Genomic DNA, 21,229 nt, shown 5'->3' on the forward strand with positions numbered 1-21,229 from the left:
CACTAACCCTTTAAACATTTAAAGATGTTCAAAACCCCCTTCTGAGAAGGCAGTTGATATTCCCAACCACTTCAATGTCTCTATCCACACTACAGATATCATCGGACAATTAAATAGGATATGATGCGCGTTTTCATCACATCCGCATCCTCCTACACAAAGCATTGAAGAGTTTAAATGCACTCCTCGCTTTCTAAGATTATCCTTGGTTGGATGCCTATTATAAAAAAGACGCCAACCTATAATCGACATTTTAGCGGGGATTAAGGGGTTCCACACTTCTTTAACCCACTCTACCTCTTTGACATCTTCAATCAACCGCAAATACGCTTCTTTCACCGAAAAACACGATACTCCCCACTTCCAATTATCGCTGGATAACAAAAGTAACAGATCAAATTTTTACTGGGTTGTTCTTCATATGCAGTCTCCCTATGAAGTTCTACATAGTCTTGATATTACATATAACTTCATTGTTTGTAAAAACTAATATGCATAAAAGAGGTTCATGATATGTTACATGCGCGATCAAAGCCTGAAAAATGAATACCAAACAATTCAATGAACAAACCAGATTTAACTAGAGCCGGTGATTGTTAATGTGTATTACAAAACTCACGTCCAAGAAATCCTGATCAGGCCTTCTATAATATTTGATGTTATTATGTCGCCTCATAGAAAAGATATACTATAGAGAATCTTGGACGCTTCGGTTCTCACGTTCTTGATGCAGAAAAACAAAATCACAAAGACTGGCAGGACACAACAAATTTAAGTAGAAACATGACAGATCCCAAGGCCGTGAATTGAATGGATAGTATGTTAACCACAGCTTGCCACGGGCTCCACAGCATAGCACACATTCATAAGCCATCTAACAACCACACGGAAAACTCGGGAAATGTAAAAAGTAGATGCCAAAACCTCCCTACATATTAACAAACCTAAAATTTGATTTACCAAGCCTATTATCAACAAAAAATTCCCTAATATCCGGAGGAATCTCACCAACAAGAAAACCTATCAAGAGAGAGAGACCAATGTTTGCAAGGCCATGAACACATTTGTTCCCTTCTCTATATATGTGAGACACTACAAAATTCATGTTCCTGGTGAGAGTGGAACAATTCATCTAGCGATGTCTAAGAGAAAAAAATTAATAAAATTTTAAATTTGCTCAAGAGATTTAAATGCTAGGACTAGAACTACTAGAGATGAGTCAGTTTCCAACCAAAAATTCGTCCAATTGTTATTAGCGGCTATCTCAATAGCTCTCATAGCACCACACAATTCAGCCATAAATGCTGAGCTTAAACCAAGATTTTCAACAAAAGCAAACAGGCAATGACTTCTTTAATAATTGGGGCCTTAGGAGGATGGATAGTCACATTGAACTTCTTCAAAAGGATGAAATCACTGATAGCAGAGAAGGAAGAACATGAAATGACTTTCGAACAATCATTTTTATCCATGCTCACAAACTGGCTTCATAGACCAGTTTTCGCACCTTATCAGGGACTGAGCATTAATGTCAACAGTTAACAAAGACATGATTTAAGCTTCTCTTAGTTTCAAAATAAAGGAGATGAATAAAAAGAAAATATGTACACCTCTAATTGCAGGGAACATGAAACTCCCTCTCAAATTATGCAATTGGCTCCTTCTAAACGTAGCTTGTCGAAATTTAGTTAGTTTTAGTAATAATTGCACTGATCTTGTGCTTCTGTAACTAGTAATCATAAACACAAAACTAAATAACAACTAACAAAAATTGTGATAAAACAAAAATAAAAATATGCACTAAACTGAAATTATCAAATGTGCAGCAGTCAAAAAAATTTACTAACATATACCTGCTGCATGTGACAAAGATCAGAAAATATTATCATAAGAAAGATACTGATAAGTGTTCATCTTATGTTGTTGTAGGAAGAGTTACACAATGTAATTTATGCAAAAATAAAGCTCTATAAATACAGCTTATACACGGGATATTTTCATTATATTCTAAATGATAAATGATAACAACAGAGATCAAATTTTTTCTTATTGAACAACCGTAACAGCAAAACTCATTGCATAAATTGTAGGATTTTTTACCAGGTTGTTCTTCATATGCAGTCTCCCTATGAAGTTCTACATAGGCTTGATATTACATATAACTTTATTCTTTGAACAAACTAATATGCATAAAAGAGGTTCATGATACCTTACACGCGAGATCAAAGCCTAAAAAATGAATGCCAAACAATTCAATGAACAAACCAGATTTAACTAGAGCCAATGATTGTTAATGAGTATTACAAAACTCATGTCCCAGAAATCCTGATCGGGTCTTTTATAATATTTGAAACATATGGATAGCGCTTTATCCTAAGACACCAATCAAAAAAGCTGAGTGAAAATTTGATGGATGAAGTAAAGCGCCAAAGCAGCTTAAGTATCCAGAGAAGAGATATACGCTTAAGTAACCATAGAAAAGATATATTATAGAGAATCTTGTACGCTTCGGTTCTCACATTCTTGATGCAGAAACGCAAAACCACCAAGACTGGCAGGACACAACATATCACACATTCATAAGCCATCTAATAACCACACAGAAAACTCAAAGGAAATGCAAAAAGTAGATGCCGAGTATTCAACACACCAAATGTTTCAATGGAACAATTTTCCTTCCAATTTGCAAGAACTTGTAATCAATATGAAATGACACAATTTAGGCATCCTCATTATACAGATGAGTCCTTGGGACACTGCACAAAACTAAAACATAAACATACACAGATTCTCAGGAATGATACAAACAAATAACAAATCTAGGACAAGCATATGTAAGAAAGTATAGTATTTAGGGTAAGGAAACCCCCCAACTGAAGGGCCTACCAAGTTGTCCAAAATTCATCTTGGGAAGGGAAGCTTTACTCCAAAAGCTTGTACCCAGAGAGTAAAACTGAAGTTACAGATACAGAAAAACACAAAAACTTCTACACTGGAAGAAATACGTATCACTCAAAGATAAAAGGGGGAGTATGTGATAACCTAACCCTAAGATTTGACAAAGGAATCAAGAAGCATAGATGCTGAAACAATTATTCCGAAATATAAAGAATTCATAATCAGAGTAGAGATCACCCTAGTAAATAGATAACACGTCCATCAGAACATTATGGTTCATGTGTCCTTGTAAATTTGTTCACAGAAGGTGTACAAAGCGGCAACGAAACTCATCTCCAATATTCTCCACTTCAGATGGCGAATTAAAAAGGTGCAGTGTGATTGAGAAAGAAGGAAACTTCTGTGGTACACCAAACCCATGTAAAACTTGCTCTGCCAACAGCACATGATGCATTAACAGAAAAAATTACGCTAGGAAAAATAGGTTGTAAGAAAAAGAACAAAGAAGAAAGAATAGTAGCATAATTCTTCAAACCAAGTCGCATATCAGCATTACAATGAGATGCCCACCAACTTCCTCGTGTAAACTTCTGCACTGTCAGAATTCAGATAAAAAAGCCAAATGTAGAACAAAGAAGTAAATCAACTAGACAATAAGAATAGAAATGAAAATAATTCACAATCCGAGGCTTGATAGTTGATACTACACAGAATGCTATTTTTTTTAAAAACACTAAACTGCAGAAAACAGCATCATATTTAAATTCACATGTAAGAATGCAAAACATGAAGATCAAACAAAAGAAAGATAGAACCAGATCCAGAAGGAATAAGTGTTCCCAAATGACCTTCCTGCAACAAAACTATACAGTAATATTTTAAATAAGATAAGCAAATCAAAACTTGTGGGAATTCATGCTATGATGAAAGATCGTTATTATTTTGATTTCGATAAACCACGCTGCAGAAAAACAAGTTAAAAATTCAATTTGTATGTCTTGCAATCAAAGCCCAAAAATAAAAATAATTAAGAATTACACATCCTAGAAATTTGATTATGTATATGTAGCCATTATCGTTCTTAACCATTATAATTGCAAATTGTTACATATATCCAGAGGTCAGCTCAGCTCGCTGCAAAATATATAAGAAAAATAATCCCCACGATCGAAACCAGCAATAACCAAATCAAACCTCAACATCAAAAGACCAGAGTACCATAGAAAAAATAATAAACAAGAACCAGAAGGAATTGTGTCTTCATTCATATATAGATATCCTCTCCTGAAAATCCAAATAAAAAAAATACTAAATAAAGAAATATATGTTCTCAAAATTAATATCGAAACACTGAAACGAAAAGAGTTTACTGAAGATCTCCAAATCAAAATTTGAGGCTCTACGCTACGAAGAACAGCATTATTTTGTCGAACCATTCTGCAGAATAGTATATTCGCAATTTAATTCGTATGTCTTATAAACAAAGCTCGAAAATAAAAATAGTAAACGATGACTCATTGAAGAAACATGATTTATCTTGAATCTCCTTTCTTATCCTTTGTATCAAGTATCTACAAACGTTCTTGTTATCAAACTTCAATTCACTGCAAAACAGATTGTATAGCTTAAGATTATTCAAGAAACATATGGATATGAAATGCTGAAGCTCTCCCTAATATTTAGATTCGTAATTCTGAACTTAAAAATTGACACTATCATAGGACACTTATTCCAGAATTAAATCCAAAGGCTCAAAGCATGTCCTTAATAAAGTCCGCGACAACTTTCAAATCCCACGGTACACAATCATGGCCTCTCCCACCTGTTACACCAAAGCAAAAGCATGCCCTTGATAGATAATCTATGCCAAACTGACAAAGGAATAAAAAAACTAGATCCACAAAACAAACAAAAAAACATTAAGAATTCAGTCAGAGTAGATTCCGGTGTTCCATTCCCTATACCAAGTTCGTTCTTCAATTGCAAATTCTGTGAGGGATACCTGTTTGAGATTATTTTATATACCACAAATGACAAGAATACAAGAATATAGAAAAATGATTTTAACAAAGGAAGTGGCAAATGAACATAAAAGTTCCAAACCAAGTTGTCCAGAATTTCTAAAAAATGTCCGGTTTCACTGTAAATATGTGAACCTTCCTGCCACGGGTTCTACAGCAAACCACCGATTTATAGGTTATCTCTCTCCTGTAACACCCACACATAAAAGACAAAGGAACTGACAAAGTAGATGCTGAGTATCCAACAAAAGAATGAAAATGTGAAGAGTCTAAGAAGATGACCAAATTAAAGCCAGTTGGAGATGATTCATTGGAACAAACTCCGTCCAATATGAAATGACACAGGTTCTGACCGGATCAGAATGAGATAACTCCAATGGTGAGGCTTAAGGCAGTTACGGTGGCATTAGATTTCTGGTACGGTGGATCACGGTGGGGAAGGTACCTGCAAAACATGTTAGCACTCCAACGCTCAAGTCATTATGTGATCAAGAAGGAGTGAAGTGAAAAGTGATTGAATTGTGTACCTTGCCGCCAAAGCCTTGTCCTAAGGCCACTGTAATGTAGAGGATATCTTCTTAGGAGTATCATCACATTAATCATAAATCACAAATCAACATAAAAGCAACAAAAGAAAATTATAGAAAACCTTTCCAAACAAAGTTATTTTGTCACCAACTAACAAATCATCAAAGCAAACATCACGTGACGTAACCAAATTGTACAAAATTTCTCATCTTGGGAAGGGCAAAGAGATATTTCAGAATATTGTACCCTATGACAGAGTAATACTCAGGTTGTGGATACTGAAACACACAACTTCAACACTAGAGGAAACACAAAAAAACTTCATCGGCAGCTTGTACACAACCAAAGACGACTATTTGGGAACAAATACATATAATAATAAAAAAAAAAAAAAAGACTAATTATATCCAAAGAATGAATGAGAGAAGCATGGATACAGAAGTAGTACAAAGCGCAGAACTAAATCAAAAGACCAGAAATAAATAAGAAAACAAAACATGAAGATCAAACAAAAGAAAGATAGAACCAGAACCAAAAGGAATCAGTGTTCACAAATTACTTTCCTGCAACATCAGAGGAAATAAAATATCAAGAAAATATGCATTCAAAAGCGATAAAGTTATTGAAAACTAAAATAATTTAAAAGAGATAAGAAAATCAAAACATGAAGGCTCCACGCTATGATGAAAAAGATTGTTATTATTTTGAATTTCACAAACCACGCTACAGAAAAACAAATTCACAATTCAATTTGTATGTCTTGCAATCAAAGCCCAAAATTAAAAGTAATTAAGAACGACTTATCGATGAAATTATTTGATTATGTATCTAGAGCCGTTATTGTTCTTATCCATTATAATCGCAAATTGTTCCATATATCCAAAATTCAACTTGCTGCAAAATAGATAAACGAATATCTCAATATTCTTCTATTTTTAGTATTATCTAGCAAGCACCAAATCAAACCTCAACATCAAGAGACCAGAGTACAAAAGAAAAAATAGTGAGAGAATAGAACCAGAACGAAATGTGTGTTTATAAATAACATCTTCTGCAAAACCATAGAGAAAAGTAACAAATAAAGAAATATATCGTCCTAGAATCAATAATGAAACACTGAAATAAAAAGAATTTACTAGAGATCTCCAAATCAAAACTCGAGCTCGACGCTAAGCAGAACATTATTTCGCCAAACCATGCTGCAGAAAAGTATATTCGCAATTGAGTTTGTATGTCATATGAACAAAGCCCGAAAGTAAAAATAGTAAAGAACTACTCGTCATTGAAGAAACATGATTTATCTTCACTCTCCTTTATTATCCATTGTATCAAGTATCTACAAACATTCTTATATCAAACTTCAACTCACTGCAAAACAGATGTATATCTGGAGATTATCCAAGAAAGAGATAGAGACGTACTATAAAATCATAATTACTAAAGCTCTCCAAATATTAAGGCTTGTTAATTGTGAACATAAAAATCATAGGACACCTATTCCAGAACAAGTAAATTCAAGGAAAATTGACCCGCTATATCCAACGGCTCAAAGGCATTTCCTTAATAATGTCTACCACAGCTTTCAAGTCGCACAGTAATCCATAGTCTCTCACCCTTGTAACACCACAGAAACTGATGAAGGAATTAAGTATTGATCCTCAAAACAAACAAAGAAACATGAAAAATTCATAGTCAGAAAAGAGATCACCGAATGGAAGCACAATAACAAGTACAACAGCCAATTGCAGATTCACTGTTCCACTAGGCTCCCCCTATAGAAGATTCTTATTCTTATATTATATATATCACAACTGACAAGAGTACAGAAGGAAAAAAAAATTATAACAGATTAGAAGGTTATTATTTTGACAAACTCGAAAAATATGTTCACACTTTAATTCCTACGTCTTGAAATCAAGTCATTCTAGACATTAAAACTTCTCAGCTCACTACAAAACAGATCAACGCATCTCTTAATTTTCAAACGAAGAATTATACCAAAAAAAAAAATGATCGGTAAAAGAAGAGTCAAGAAAAGTTTTATGGTATGAAATTCTCATGAAAGCATATCAATATGTATATCAAAATCACATCCTCACCTGCAACACAAAAGAATAAATAACAAATCATGAAATATATGCTCTCATAATCAGTAAAGATTGAAACAAAAAGAATTTACTAGAGATCACCAAATTAAAACTCTAGGCTCCATGCTATGAAGAAGCCGTGCGCTGCAGAAAAACATTTTCACTAATCAATTCGCATGTCTTGCCATCCAAGCAAATAAATAGAAATTATAAAGAATGACTCATTGAAGAAAATTGATTTATCTGGAAATGTTATCTGTTCTTATCCATTTAATCAAGAATCACAAAATACAATGACTTCATTTCGCTGCAAAACGGATTAACACATATCTTGATTATCCAATAAAGAATTTTATCCAATAAATTGTGCAAAGAATTCTTCATAACCAATCCATAAACGAGGAGTCAAAAGAACAAAAAAGTGCAACCCAAGCTTGTTCAGTTCCTCATCCTTGGGGATGGCAAAGAGATGTAACTCTGGAATCTGAAACACTATCCCAACAAAAATACACATGTAAGTAAAACGATTGTTTTATCCCAAGGCTGAATGGAAGTATGTGAACCTTTTTCTGACACTTGATCCCTAGCAAACCACGCATTTATAGACTGGACGGAAAGTATGTGTACCTCTCTCCCACACAGAAAACTCAAAGGAACTGTAAAAGTAGATACTGAGTATCCCAAAACAAATACACAAATGTAAATTTGTTTATAGCCACGACAGAGCAAACAATCTAGTCAACGGATCAAAAAATCAAAGAAAATATAGCTCTAAGAATCAATGTAGTAGGCCTCTATCTTGAATAAGTACTATTATATTGTGATTTCAGTATGATGCATCCATATATAGGAATAAGAATCATTCTTCTCGTTTTAGTTGTACAAATAATAAGTTAGTTCTTGATGATTAATTGCCACTTCCAAGGTTACATTAATATATGTAACAGTATATTTAGAGAGATGAGTCAGTATTAACTTGTTCACCAATCATGGCCCGAGTTGAGTAGTGAAAAATATACACAGACTCTAAACATGAAAAACAAATGCAGGACAAGCAATTGTAAGAAAATAAAGGTTAAGGCTTAAAAAATAGTATTAAAGCAAACCCCAACCAATAATAATCTCCGCCAGTCACACATTCATTTATTTCTCTCCTGTAAATCGAGAAGAAAAAACAACAAGAATCAACAGAGAACCAATCAAGTAAAATTGACTTAAAATCCAATAATCGTCACCATATTAAAAAACTTAAGCATTTGTTTCAACACAGAAACCCAGAACAAAGCCTGAAAAAAGAAAAAAAAAAAAAAATCAACGAAGAGCCCATGGTCATATATATTCAACTCCTCACCATGAAACAGACATACAACAAAATTATACATTTTAAAGCTTTCCTAATACTTAGATTCCTAATAAACAACACACACAAATCAACATTACCACATCACATTGATAGATAATTCCACAGTAACACAGCAAAAGTCATATTCCCGCCACAGCTTTCGCAGTCCATATATCCTACCTGTGATACCCACATGAAACTTAAAGAATCAAGAAAACTAAATCCTTGAGAAATAGAAACATGAAGAATTCATAGCCAGAGTAGAGATCACCAAATCTTTGCATAATGACAGTGAGAACATATGGCACAGCCAATTACAGATTGGTGCTCCATCTTAAATGACAATTATTTGGGTTTCCTCACTTTCAAAGGAAGTGGCAAATTAACAGAACCAAGCTGTCAGCATGCGCATAAAGATATACTTCAAATCTTGGATGCTTTAATCCTGATATGAAAACAATATAAACTCCAGTATTGGCAGGACACATTTGTCTCGCATAAAGTTGATGAGTATCAAAATGATATCAGTATGAAGTTTTTATTATAGCAAAGATGACCAAATTAAAGCATACTACACCAATTTGCAATATCATGCTGTGCTCAATATGAAACGTCCCAATTTAAGCTTCTACCTTAATAGCAAAGGAGTTCTTCGGCCGATGAAACAGATCATCATAAGAAACTGAACCTAATCGAGTTGTCCAAAATTCCTCATCTTGGGAAAGGAAGAGTTAGTCCAGAATCTTATATGCTAAAAGACCGAGTAAAACTCACCCAAAGTTAAAAAAGGAAAAGTATGTGATAACCTCACCATAAGCTTTCACAAAGCAATCAAGAAGCGTGGATGCTGAAACAAATATAATGAAATGTAAAGAATTCAAATATGAGTACAGATGACAAATTAAAGCCTAGAAAAAAAAAAAATCCAGAAGACTAGACAATAAGAATCGGCAGAGAAAAAATGAAATGAAAATAATTCACATTCCAAGTAGACCAAATAAACCTGAGGCTTGATGCTAACAAAATGTTATTGTTTCAAAACACACTTCACTGCAGAAAATAACATGCATTAAAGCCAGAACCAAATCAAACCTCACAATCAAAAGACCAGAGAAAATAACCAGAATTACAAAACTGGAAGATCAAACAAGAGAAAGAAAATTATTATCGTCCCTGCATCACCAGAGGCAATAAAATATCAAAAAAGTATGTTTTAAAAAGAAATAGGCAAACCAAAACTTCAGGCTCCATGCTATGATGAATAAACATCATTATTTTGACAAACCACACTGCAGAAAAATAAGCTCACAATTCAATTTGTATCTTACAATGAAAGCTCAAAATTAAAAATAATAAAGAACGACTTCATTGAAGAAACTTGATCTATGTATCTGTAGCCATTATCATCAATAATTGCAAATTGTTCCAGATATCCAGAAATCAAAAATCAACCAGCTCACTACAAAATGCATCAAGTATCTACAAACGTTCAACTCACTGCAAAATAGGCTTATATCTTGATTATCCAAGAAAGAGATGCACTGCTAATACTTAGATTCATAATTCTAAACATAAATAAATACCAGCACTGCCACATCATACTAGGACACCTCCTATTCCAGAACAAACACTCAAGGAAAAAAGTAACCCGTTGAATCCAAAGGCTTAAAGCTTTCAAATCCGACAGTACAGCAAAAACAGGTCCTTAGAATCAAGAAAACTATATCCTCAAAATATACAAAGAAACATGAAGAATGCATAGTCAGAGTAGAGATAACCAAATGAAACAGCTAGCCAATTGCAGATTCTGGAACCAAACCAAAATTCCTCATTATTGCTTCATTCATACTTACATTTCTGATACATATACACAAAAACTCTGACACTATCCAAAATCCCAAGCTGAACAGTATGTCAACCTCTGGCTGCCATGGGTTCCACAGTGAACCACCCATTTATAGGCTCTCTCCCCTATAACAACAACAAAGAAAACTCAAAGGAACTGAACTTTTCTGTGTTGAGTATAAAAATAACACTAAAATGTAAAGAAGAGTCTTGGAACAGTTGACTAAATTTCCATCCAATTTGTAAGATCATTGCAAGATCATTGTAACCATATGAAATGACATGATTTTGGCTTCTTCCAAATACAGCAGAGTCCTTTGGCCACTATAATAAATAGGGTATCTTTTTAGGAGTATCATCATCAAATCATCATCATAAATCACAATAAAAACAACAAAACAGTAATGGAGATTTAGAAAACCTCCCCCAACAAAGTTAAGCTATCACCAAGAACAAATCATCAGAATCAAATTTATATTCAGTTGTCCAAAATTCCTCATCTTGGGAAGGCCAAAGAGTCATTCCAAAATCATGTAATCTATGCTAGAGTAGTACAAAGGTTCTGGATGCACGATCAACACCATCTTGAACAAACAAAGAATAATAAAATCACGATGTGACAAATACATGTAGAAAAATCTATGAATAAAAGTCCCTGATCAGAAGATCATAGTTAGGAAGAGAGCTCCACAAAGCTGTTCACTCCCAATTTATCCAGAATTTTGTAACTTTCACACTGTCAAATTATACAAGTCAAAAACTTAAATGTATTGATGGCACAAAGAAACCCTACAACTGAACTTTTCAATACCAACATAATTCACACCTCAATAAACTTGTCATCAAAATAGACTTGTAGAGAAGATTGCACAATAAAACTCCACAGAGTATAAATGAATTGAAAATAATTCACAATCCAAGAAGTATGTACGAAATTAAACCTGATTGCTTCATAATAGAAGTTACATGTTTTCAATTCACAATTCAACAAGAGGTGATAATCATATCATGCATCTGTTTCACAAAACAATTGACAAAAGAAACTTAATTATAGTAGCAGATCAATAAAAATAGAACAGCAAACTTTAAGATCAAAACCAACAACCAAATAAAACCTCAAAAGATTACATAACATGAAGATTCAAACCGTTAAAATATCCAAAAATATCTTTAGTATCTTTGATATTATTTTAAAGTATCTTAGAATATCTTTTTGTCTTCTCCTCAATGAATTCATATTGTATACACAAACCATGCTATTAAGAAAGGTTGCAGAAAAACATGCTATCACCAAATCAAAATTCTGGCTCCATCTACATGCTATGAAGAAGGTTAATATTTTGAATTTTGACAACCAACGCAGCACAAAAACATGTTCTTAATTCAATTTGCTTAAAATCAAATCCTAAAAAATAGTAAAAAGATATTAAATTGATTTATCTATTCTGACCAGATCAGAATGAGATAATTCCAATGGTGAGGCTTAAGGCAGTTACGGTGGCGTTAGATTTGTGGTACGGTGGATCGCGGTGGGGAGAAAGATACCTGCAAAACATGTTAGCACTCCAACGCTCAAGTCAGTATGTCATCAAGAAGGAGTGAAGTAAAAAGTGATTGAATTGTGTACCTTGGTGCCAAAGTCTTGCCCTTAGGCCACTGTAATGAAGAGGATATCTTTTTAGGAGTATCATCGCATTAATCATAAATCACAAATCAAAATAAAAGCAACAAGAGAAAATTATAGAAAACCTTTCCCAACAAAGTTATTTTGTCACCAACTAACAAACCATCAAAGCAAACAACACATGATGTAACGAAATTGTCCAAAATTTCTCAACTTGGGAAGGCAAAGAGAGATATTTCAGAATCTTGTACCCTATGACAGAGTAATACTCAAGGCTGTGGATACCGAAACACAAAACTTCAACACTAGAGGAAACACAAAATAAAACATCAGCTTGAACACGATCAAAGACTATTATTTGGGAACAAATACATATAATAAAAAAAAAGACCAATTAAATCCCAAGAATGAATGAGAAGCATGGATAAAGAAGTATCACAAAGCGCAGAACTAAATCAAAAGACCAAAAGTAAATAAGAATACAAAACATGAAGATTAATAAAAAAAAAGATAGAACCAGAACCAAAAGGAATCGGTGTTCACAAATTACTTTCCTGCAACATCAGAGGAAATAAAATATCAAGAAAATATGCATTCAAAAGCAATAGAGTTATTGAAAACTAAAATAATTTAAGAGAGATAAGAAAATCAAAACATGAAGGCTCCACGCTATGATGAAAGATAGTTATTATTTTGATTTTCACAAACCACGCTGCTGCAGAAAAACAAATTCACAATTCAATTTGTATGTCTTTGCAATCAAAGCCCAAAACTAAAAGTAATAAAGAACGACTTATTGATGAAATTTGATTATGTATATAGCCATAATCGTTCTTATCCATTAATCGCAAATTGTTTCATATATCCAAAATCCAACTTGCTGCAAAATAGATAAACAAATATCTCAATATTCTTCTATTTTTAGTATTAACTAGCAACCACCAAATCAAACCTCAACATCAAGAGACCAGAGTACAAAAGAAAAAATAGTGAGAGAATAGAACCAGAACCAAATGTGTGTTTATAAACAACCTCTCCTGCAAAACCATAGAGAAAAGTAACATAAAGAAATATATCGTCCTAGAATCAATAATGAAACACTGAAATAAAAAGAATTTACTAGAGATCTCCAAATCAAAACACGAGGCTCTACGCTAGGATTTCGCCAAACCATGCTGCAGAAAGGTATATTCGCAATTTGAGTTTGTATGTCATATGAACAAAGCTCGAAAGTAAAAAATAGTAAAGAATGATTCATTGAAGAAACATGATTTATCTTCACTCTCCTTTATTATATCAAACTTCAACTCACTGCAAAATAGATGTATATCTGGAGATAATCCAAGAAAGAGATAGATATGTACTATAAAATCATAATTACTAAAGCTCTCCAAATATTAAGACTTGTAATTGTGGACATAAAAATCATAGGACACCTATTCCAGAACAAGTAAATTCAAGGAAAATTGACCCGCTATATCCAAAGGCTCAAAGCTTTTCCTTAATAATGTCTACCACAGCTTTCAAGTCGCACAGTAATTCATAGTCTCTCACCCTTGTAACACCACAGAAACTGATGAAGGAATTAAGTATTGATCCTCAAAACAAACAAAGAAACATGAAAAATTCATAGTCAGAAAAGAGATTTCCGAATGGAAGCACGATAACAAGTACAACCAGCCAAGCACAATCACAAATTAGAAGGTTATTATTTTGACAAACTAGAAAAATATGTTCAAACTTCAATTCCTACGTCTTGAAATCAAAGGCCAAAATTAAATAAAAATAGTATAGAACGACTCATTGAAGAAATTTGATTTATCTTCTCCATTCTTGTCCTTTGTATCAAGTCATTCTAAACATCGAAACTTCGCATCTCTTGATTTTCAAACGAAGAATTATACAAAACAAAATTTTGATCAGTTAAAGAAGAGTCAAGAGAAGTTTGATGGTGTGAAATTCTCATAAAAGCAATCACAAAATGTTCTACATATCCAATGACTTCATATATCTGCAAAACGGATTAACACATATTTTGATTATCCAATAAAGAATTTTATCCGATAAATTGTGCAAAGAATTCTTCATAACCAATCCATAAATGAAAAGTCAAAAGAACAAAAAAGTGCAAACCAAGCTTGTCCAGTTCCTCATCCTTGGGGATGGCAAAGAGATGTATTCGGGAATCTTAAATGCTTCATACTCATGTTCCAACACTATCCCAAAAAAATACACAATCATAGTTGTCTTGCATAATAGTTGATGAGTATCAAAAAGATATAAATATGAAGTCTTTCTTATAGTAGAGATGACAAAATTAAAGCAATACTACACCAATTTGCAATATCATGTTGTGCTCAATATGAAACGTCCCAATTTAATCTTCTACCTTAATACCAGAGGAGTTCTTGGGCCGATGAAACAGATCATCATAACAAACTGCACCTAACCAAGTTGTCCAAAATTCCTCATCTTGGGAAAGAAAGAGTTACTCCAGAATCTTATATGCTAAACAACCGAGTAAAATTCATGTTATAGAAACTTCAATGCACCAAGAAATAATTATAACTTATCAATTACCAATTATTTCCCAAAGATAAAAAGAGGTATGTGATAACCTCACCATAAACATTCACCATAATGAAATGTAAAGAATTCAAATATGAGTACAGATCACCAAATTAAAGCCTAGAAAAAAAATATATATCACAGCCAGCTGAACATTATGGCTAATTCGTATACAAAAGATAAGCAGCACAAAGTGACAAAGAAACTTGAGACAGATTTTACCTAACACTTGTACTTACTCTGTTAATACCATATATAAAAAATAAAATTAGGCTGTAACAAACAGGTTGTAGAAAAAGATCCAAGAAAGAAAAGTAGCATGACAAAGAGAGGGCCACCAAGCTTGTCCCAAAACACAAACAAAAGACCAAAAAAATCTCTACTTACGTCAAAAAAAAAAAAAGAATTGGAATATTAAAAATTAAATGAAAATAATTTGCATTCCAAGTAGACCAGAATAAAACCTAAGGCTTGATGCTAATAAAATGTTATTGTTTCAAAACACAATGCACCCCAGAAAATAACATGCATTAAAGCCAGAATCAAATCAAACCACACAATCAAAAGACCAGAGAAAATAATTAGAATGCAAAACCGGAAGATCAAACAAGAGAAAGAAAATTATTATCGTCCCTGCATCACCAGAGGGAATAAAATATCGAAAAAATTTGTTTTAAAAAGAAATAGGCAAACCAAAACTTGACGCTCCCATGCTATGATGAATGAACATCATTATTTTGACAAACCACACTGCAGAAAAACAAGTTCACAATTCAATTTGTATCTTACAATGAAAGCGCAAAAATAAAAATAATAAAGAACGACTTCATTGAAGAAACTTGATCTATGTATCTGTAGCCATTATCATTCTTATCGATTATCATCAATAATTGCAAATTGTTCCAGATATCTAGAAATCAAAATCGATCCGCTCAATACGAAATGTATCAAAATATCTACAAACGTTCAAGTCACTGCAAAACAAACTTATATCTTGATTATACAAGAAAAGAGATGCACTGCTAATACTTAAATTCATAATTCTAAACATAAATAAATACCAGCACTGCCGCATCATACTAGGACACCTATTCCAGAACAAACACTCAAGGAAAAAAGTAACCCGTTGAATCCAAAGGCTCAAAACTTTCAAATCCAACAGTACATTCACAGCTCTCTCCTCTGTAACACCAATGCACAAACAAGTCCTTGGAATCAAAGAAAACTATATCCTCAAAATATACAAAGAAAGATGAAGAGTGCATAGTCAGAGTAGAGATAACCAAATGAAAGCACATCAACAGCAGACAATTGCAGATTCTGGTGCCAAAGCAAGTTGTCACGAGTTCCTCGTCCTTGCTTCATTCATACATACATTCCTGATACCATATACACAAAAACTGACACTATCCAAAATCCCAAGCTGAAGAGTAAGTATGTCAACCTCTGCCTGCCATGGGTTCCACAGTGAACCACACATTTATAGGCTCTCTCCCCTATAACAACAACAAAGAAAACTCAACGGAACCGACCTTTTATGTGTTGAGTATAAAAAATAACACTGAAATGTAAAGAAGAGTCTTATAAGAGTTGACCAAATTTCCATCCAATTTGCAAGATCATATACCCATATGAAATGACATGATTTTGGCTTCTCCAAATACAGAAGAGTCCTTTGGCCACTATAATGAATAGGGTATCTTTTTAGGAGTATCATCATCATCATAAATCATAAATCACAATAAAAACGACAAAACAGTAATGAAGATTTAGAAAACCTCCCCCAACAAAGTTAAGCTATCACCAACAAACAAATCATGATCAGAATCAAATTTATATCCAGTTGTCCAAAATTCCTCATCTTGGGAAGGCCAAAGAGTCATTCCAAAATGTTGTAATCTATACTAGAGTAGTACAAAGGTTCTGGATGCACAATCAACACCATCTTGAACACGATCAAAGAATAATAAAATCACGATGTGACAAATAGTTGTAGAAAAAGCTATGAATAAATAAAGACAAGCATAATTCTCCAAACCAAGTCCCTGATCAGAAGATCGTAGTTAGGAAGAGAGCTCCACAAAGCTGTTCACTCCCAATTTATCCAGAATTTTGCAACTTTCACACTGTCAGATTATACAAGTCAAAAACTTAAATGTATTGATGGCATAAGGAAACCCTACAACTGAACTTTTCAATACCAACATAATTCACAATCCAAGAGTGTGTACGAAATTAAACCTGATTGCTTCATAATAGAAGTTCATTGTTTCAAAACATACTACTGTATCTTGATAAAACCAACAACCAAATAACATCAAAAGATTACATAACATAAGATCAAACCGTTAAAATATCCAAAAATTCTTTAGTATCTTGATATTATATTAAAGTATCTTAGAATCTTAGAATATCTTTAAAGATTAGATTTTATATTACTTATTATTTATTTTTTTCTTCATGATTGCATCTATTTAAATAGTGATTAGCATTCGTTGTCTTAGAATATCTTTTTGTCTTCTCCTCTATGAATTCATATTGTTCATATTGTATACACAAACCATACTATGAAGAAGGTTAATATTTTGACAAACCATGCTGCAGAAAAACATGCTATCACCAAATCAAAATTCTGGGCTCCATCTTTGACAAATCAAGCTGCATAAAAATATGGTCTTAATTCAATTTGCTTAAAATCAAATTCTAAAAAATAGTAAAAAGATATTCATTGAAAAAATTTGATTTATCTATCCGGGACCGTTCTCCAATCTTGTCTATTGCATCAAGTCGCTCTACATAGACACCAAAACTTTTCAGCTCACTGTAAAAGCAAAACGGATAAATGCACGTCTCATTATCAAATGAAGAATTGTATCCAAAATTATTGAAATAACCGATGATGCGTAAAAGAGTGAATAGAGGTGTGTGATAGTGTGAAATTCTTGATATCTACTATCTGAAAAAACCATATCAATGCGTTTACAGCGACGGATCATAGAAAACGAGAACAGCGATCCCTGAAATCAAGATCAGAATAGACCAGAATAAAACCTGAGGCTTGATGCTAATAAAATGTTATTGTTTCAAAACACACTGCACCGCAGAAAATAACATGCATTAAAGCCAGAATCAAATCAAACCTCACAATCAAAATACCAGAGAAAATAATCAGAATACAAAACCGGAAGATCAAACAAGAGAAAGAAAATTATTATCGTCCCTGCATCACCAAAGGGAATAAAATATCGAAAAAATATGTTTTAAAAAGAAATAGGCAAACCAAAACTTGAGGCTCCCATGCTATGATGAATGAACATCATTATTTTGAAAAACCACACTGCAGAAAAACAAGTTCACAATTCAATTTGTATCTTACAATGGAAGCGCAAAAATAAAAATAATAAAGAACGACTTCATTGAAGAAACTTGATCTATGTATCTGTAGCCATTATCATTCTTATCGATTATCATCAATACGAAATGTATCAAAATATCTACAAACGTTCAAGTCACTGCAAAACAAACTTATATCTTGATTATACAAGAAAATAGATGCACTGCTAATACTTAGATTCATAATTCTAAACATAAATAAATACCAGCACTGCCGCATCATAATAGGACACCTATTCCAGAACAAACACTCAAGGAAAAAGTAACCCGTTGAATCCAAAGGCTCAAAACTTTCAAATCCAACAGTACATTCACAGCTCTCCTCTGTAACACCAAAGCACAAACAAGTCCTTGGAATCAAAGAAAACTATATCCTCAAAATATACAAAGAAACATGAAGAGTGCATAGTCAGAGTAGAGATAACCAAATGAAAGCACATCAACAGCAGCCAATTGCAGATTGTGGTGCCAAAGCAAGTTGTCACGAGTTCCTCATCCTTGCTTCATTCATACATACATTCCTGATACCATATACACAAAAACTAACACTATCCAAAATCCCAAGCTGAAGAGTAAGTATGTCAACCTCTGCCTGCCATGGGTTCCACAGTGAACCACACATTTATAGGCTCTCTCCCCTATAACAACAACAAAGAAAACTCAACGGAACCGACCTTTTATGTGTTGAGTATAAAAAATAACACTGAAATGTAAAGAAGAGTCTTATAAGAGTTGACCAAATTTCCATCCAATTTGCAAGATCATGTACCCATATGAAATGACATGATTTTGGCTTCTCCAAATACAGAAGAGTCCTTTGGCCACTATAATGAATAGGGAATCTTTTTAGGAGTATCATCATCATAAATCACAATAAAAACGACAAAACAGTAATGAAGATTTAGAAAACCTCCCCCAACAAAGTTAAGCTATCACCAACAAACAAATCATCAGAATCAAATTTATATCCAGTTGTCCAAAATTCCTCATCTTGGGAAGGCCAAAGAGTCATTCCAAAATCTTGTAATCTATGCTAGAGTAGTACAAAGGTTCTGGCTGCACAATCAACACCATCTTGAACACGATCAAAGAATAATAAAATCACTGTTGGAAATTCCGCCTTCATTGCGGTCCGCCCCCATCCACCTAATTGCGGCATTTGGGTTGCCTTCATTGCAGCCTCCAACACCTTCATTGTGTTGGGTGTGAAGGGGTGGATTTAGTCCCACATTGCTAAGAGATATGGCCTGTGTAACGTTTATATAGCTTGGGCAACCCTCACCTTACAAGCCGGTTTTGTGAGATGAGTTAGGCCCAATATAAAATCTGACATGGTATCAGAGCCTATCCTAGATCTATTGTTGGGCTTCCCGCATCGTCCACGCTTCAGGCCCATTGGGCCCGAGCGTGAGGGGGTGTGTTGGAAATTCCGCCTTCATTGCGGTCCGCCCCCATCCGCCTAATTGCGGCATTTGGGTTGCCTTCATTGCAGCCTCCAACACCTTCATTGTGTTGGGTGTGAAGGGGTGGATTTAGTCCCACATTGCTAAGAGATATGGCCTGTGTAACGTTTATATAGCTTGGGCAACCCTCACCTTACAAGCCGGTTTTGTGAGATGAGTTAGGCCCAATATAAAATCTATGGATAAATAAAGAGTAGCATAATTCTCCAAACCAAACCAAGTCCCTGATCAGAAGATCGTAGTTAGGAAGAGAGCTCCACAAAGCTGTTCCCTCCCAATTTATCCAGAATTTTGTAACTTTCACACTGTCAGATTATACAAGTCAAAAACTTAAATGTATTGGAGGCATAAGGAAACCCTACAACTGAACTTTTCAATACCAACATAATTCACACCTCAATAAACTTGTCATCAAAATAGACTTGTAGAGAAGATTACATAACATGAAGATCAAACCGTTAAAATATCCAAAAATTTCTTTAGTATCTTGATATTATAGTAAAGTATCTTAGAATCTTAGAATATCTTTAAAGATAAGATTGTATATTACTTATTATTTATTTTTTTCTTCATGATTGCATCTATGTAAATAGTTATTAGCTTTCGTTGTCTTAGAATATCTTTTTGTCTTCTCCTCTATGAATTCATATTGTTCATATTGTATACACAAACCATACTATGAAGAAGGTTAATATTTTGACAAACCACGCTGCAGAAAAACATGCTATCACCAAATCAAAATCCTGGGCTCCATCTTTGAGAAATCACGCTGCATAAAAATATGTTCTTAATTCAATTTGCTTAAAATCAAATCCTAAAGAATAGTAAAAAGATATTCATTGAAAAAAATTGATTTATCTATCCGGGACCGTTCTCCGATCTTGTCTATTGCATCAAGTTGCTCTACATAGACACCAAAACTCTTCAGCTCACTGTAAAAGCAAAACGGGTAAATGCATGTCTCATTATCAATTGAAGAATTGTATCCAAAATTATTGAAATAACCGATGATGCTTAAAAGAGTGAATAGAGGTGTGTGATCGTGTGAAATTCTTGATATCAATGCGTCTACAGGGACGGATCATAGAAAACAAGAACAGCGATCCCTGAAATCAAGATCTCTCAGAGTAATCAATCAAGATAACAAATCAAGAAACGTGAAAAATCGATCAAGAAACCAAACTCCATGAGCAAATCAAGAAAGACATGTTGAAAGTTCAATTCGATTTATCTGGAACCGTTTCTATTGTTATCCACTTTCAAGAATCGCAAAAGTGATATAGAAAAGATTCATCTCGCTGCAAAACGGATAAACATGTATATATCTCGATTATCCAATGATGAAGATTTATATCCAATAATCCAAATATTATTCAAACAATTCTTGATAAAATAACCGATCAATAAAAGAAGATCAAGAGAATTACGAAATTCTTAATATCTACGATCCGAAAATCCAT

General features: G+C 33.6%; 1 long non-coding RNA gene across 3 annotated transcripts; it reads right to left on the reverse strand.

The window, feature by feature from the left end:
- Positions 1-2,046: 2,046 nt before the first annotated feature.
- LOC123902300 lies at positions 2,047-19,405 on the reverse strand. Of its 3 annotated transcripts, none has more exons than XR_006807535.1 (3): positions 2,887-19,405; positions 2,651-2,766; positions 2,047-2,551 (listed from the first exon to the last, which is right to left on the reverse strand). It is a non-coding gene; the product is annotated as an uncharacterized LOC123902300 (long non-coding RNA). The 3 variants fall into 3 exon arrangements; XR_006807536.1 differs by having other exon boundaries at positions 2,047-2,373; positions 2,462-2,551; positions 2,651-19,405; XR_006807534.1 differs by having other exon boundaries at positions 2,651-19,405.
- Between the last annotated feature and the right edge of the window lie 1,824 nt (positions 19,406-21,229).

This window comes from Trifolium pratense, linkage group LG1 (genome assembly GCF_020283565.1).
Source record: "Trifolium pratense cultivar HEN17-A07 linkage group LG1, ARS_RC_1.1, whole genome shotgun sequence".
NCBI classification, from domain to species: domain Eukaryota; kingdom Viridiplantae; phylum Streptophyta; class Magnoliopsida; order Fabales; family Fabaceae; genus Trifolium; species Trifolium pratense.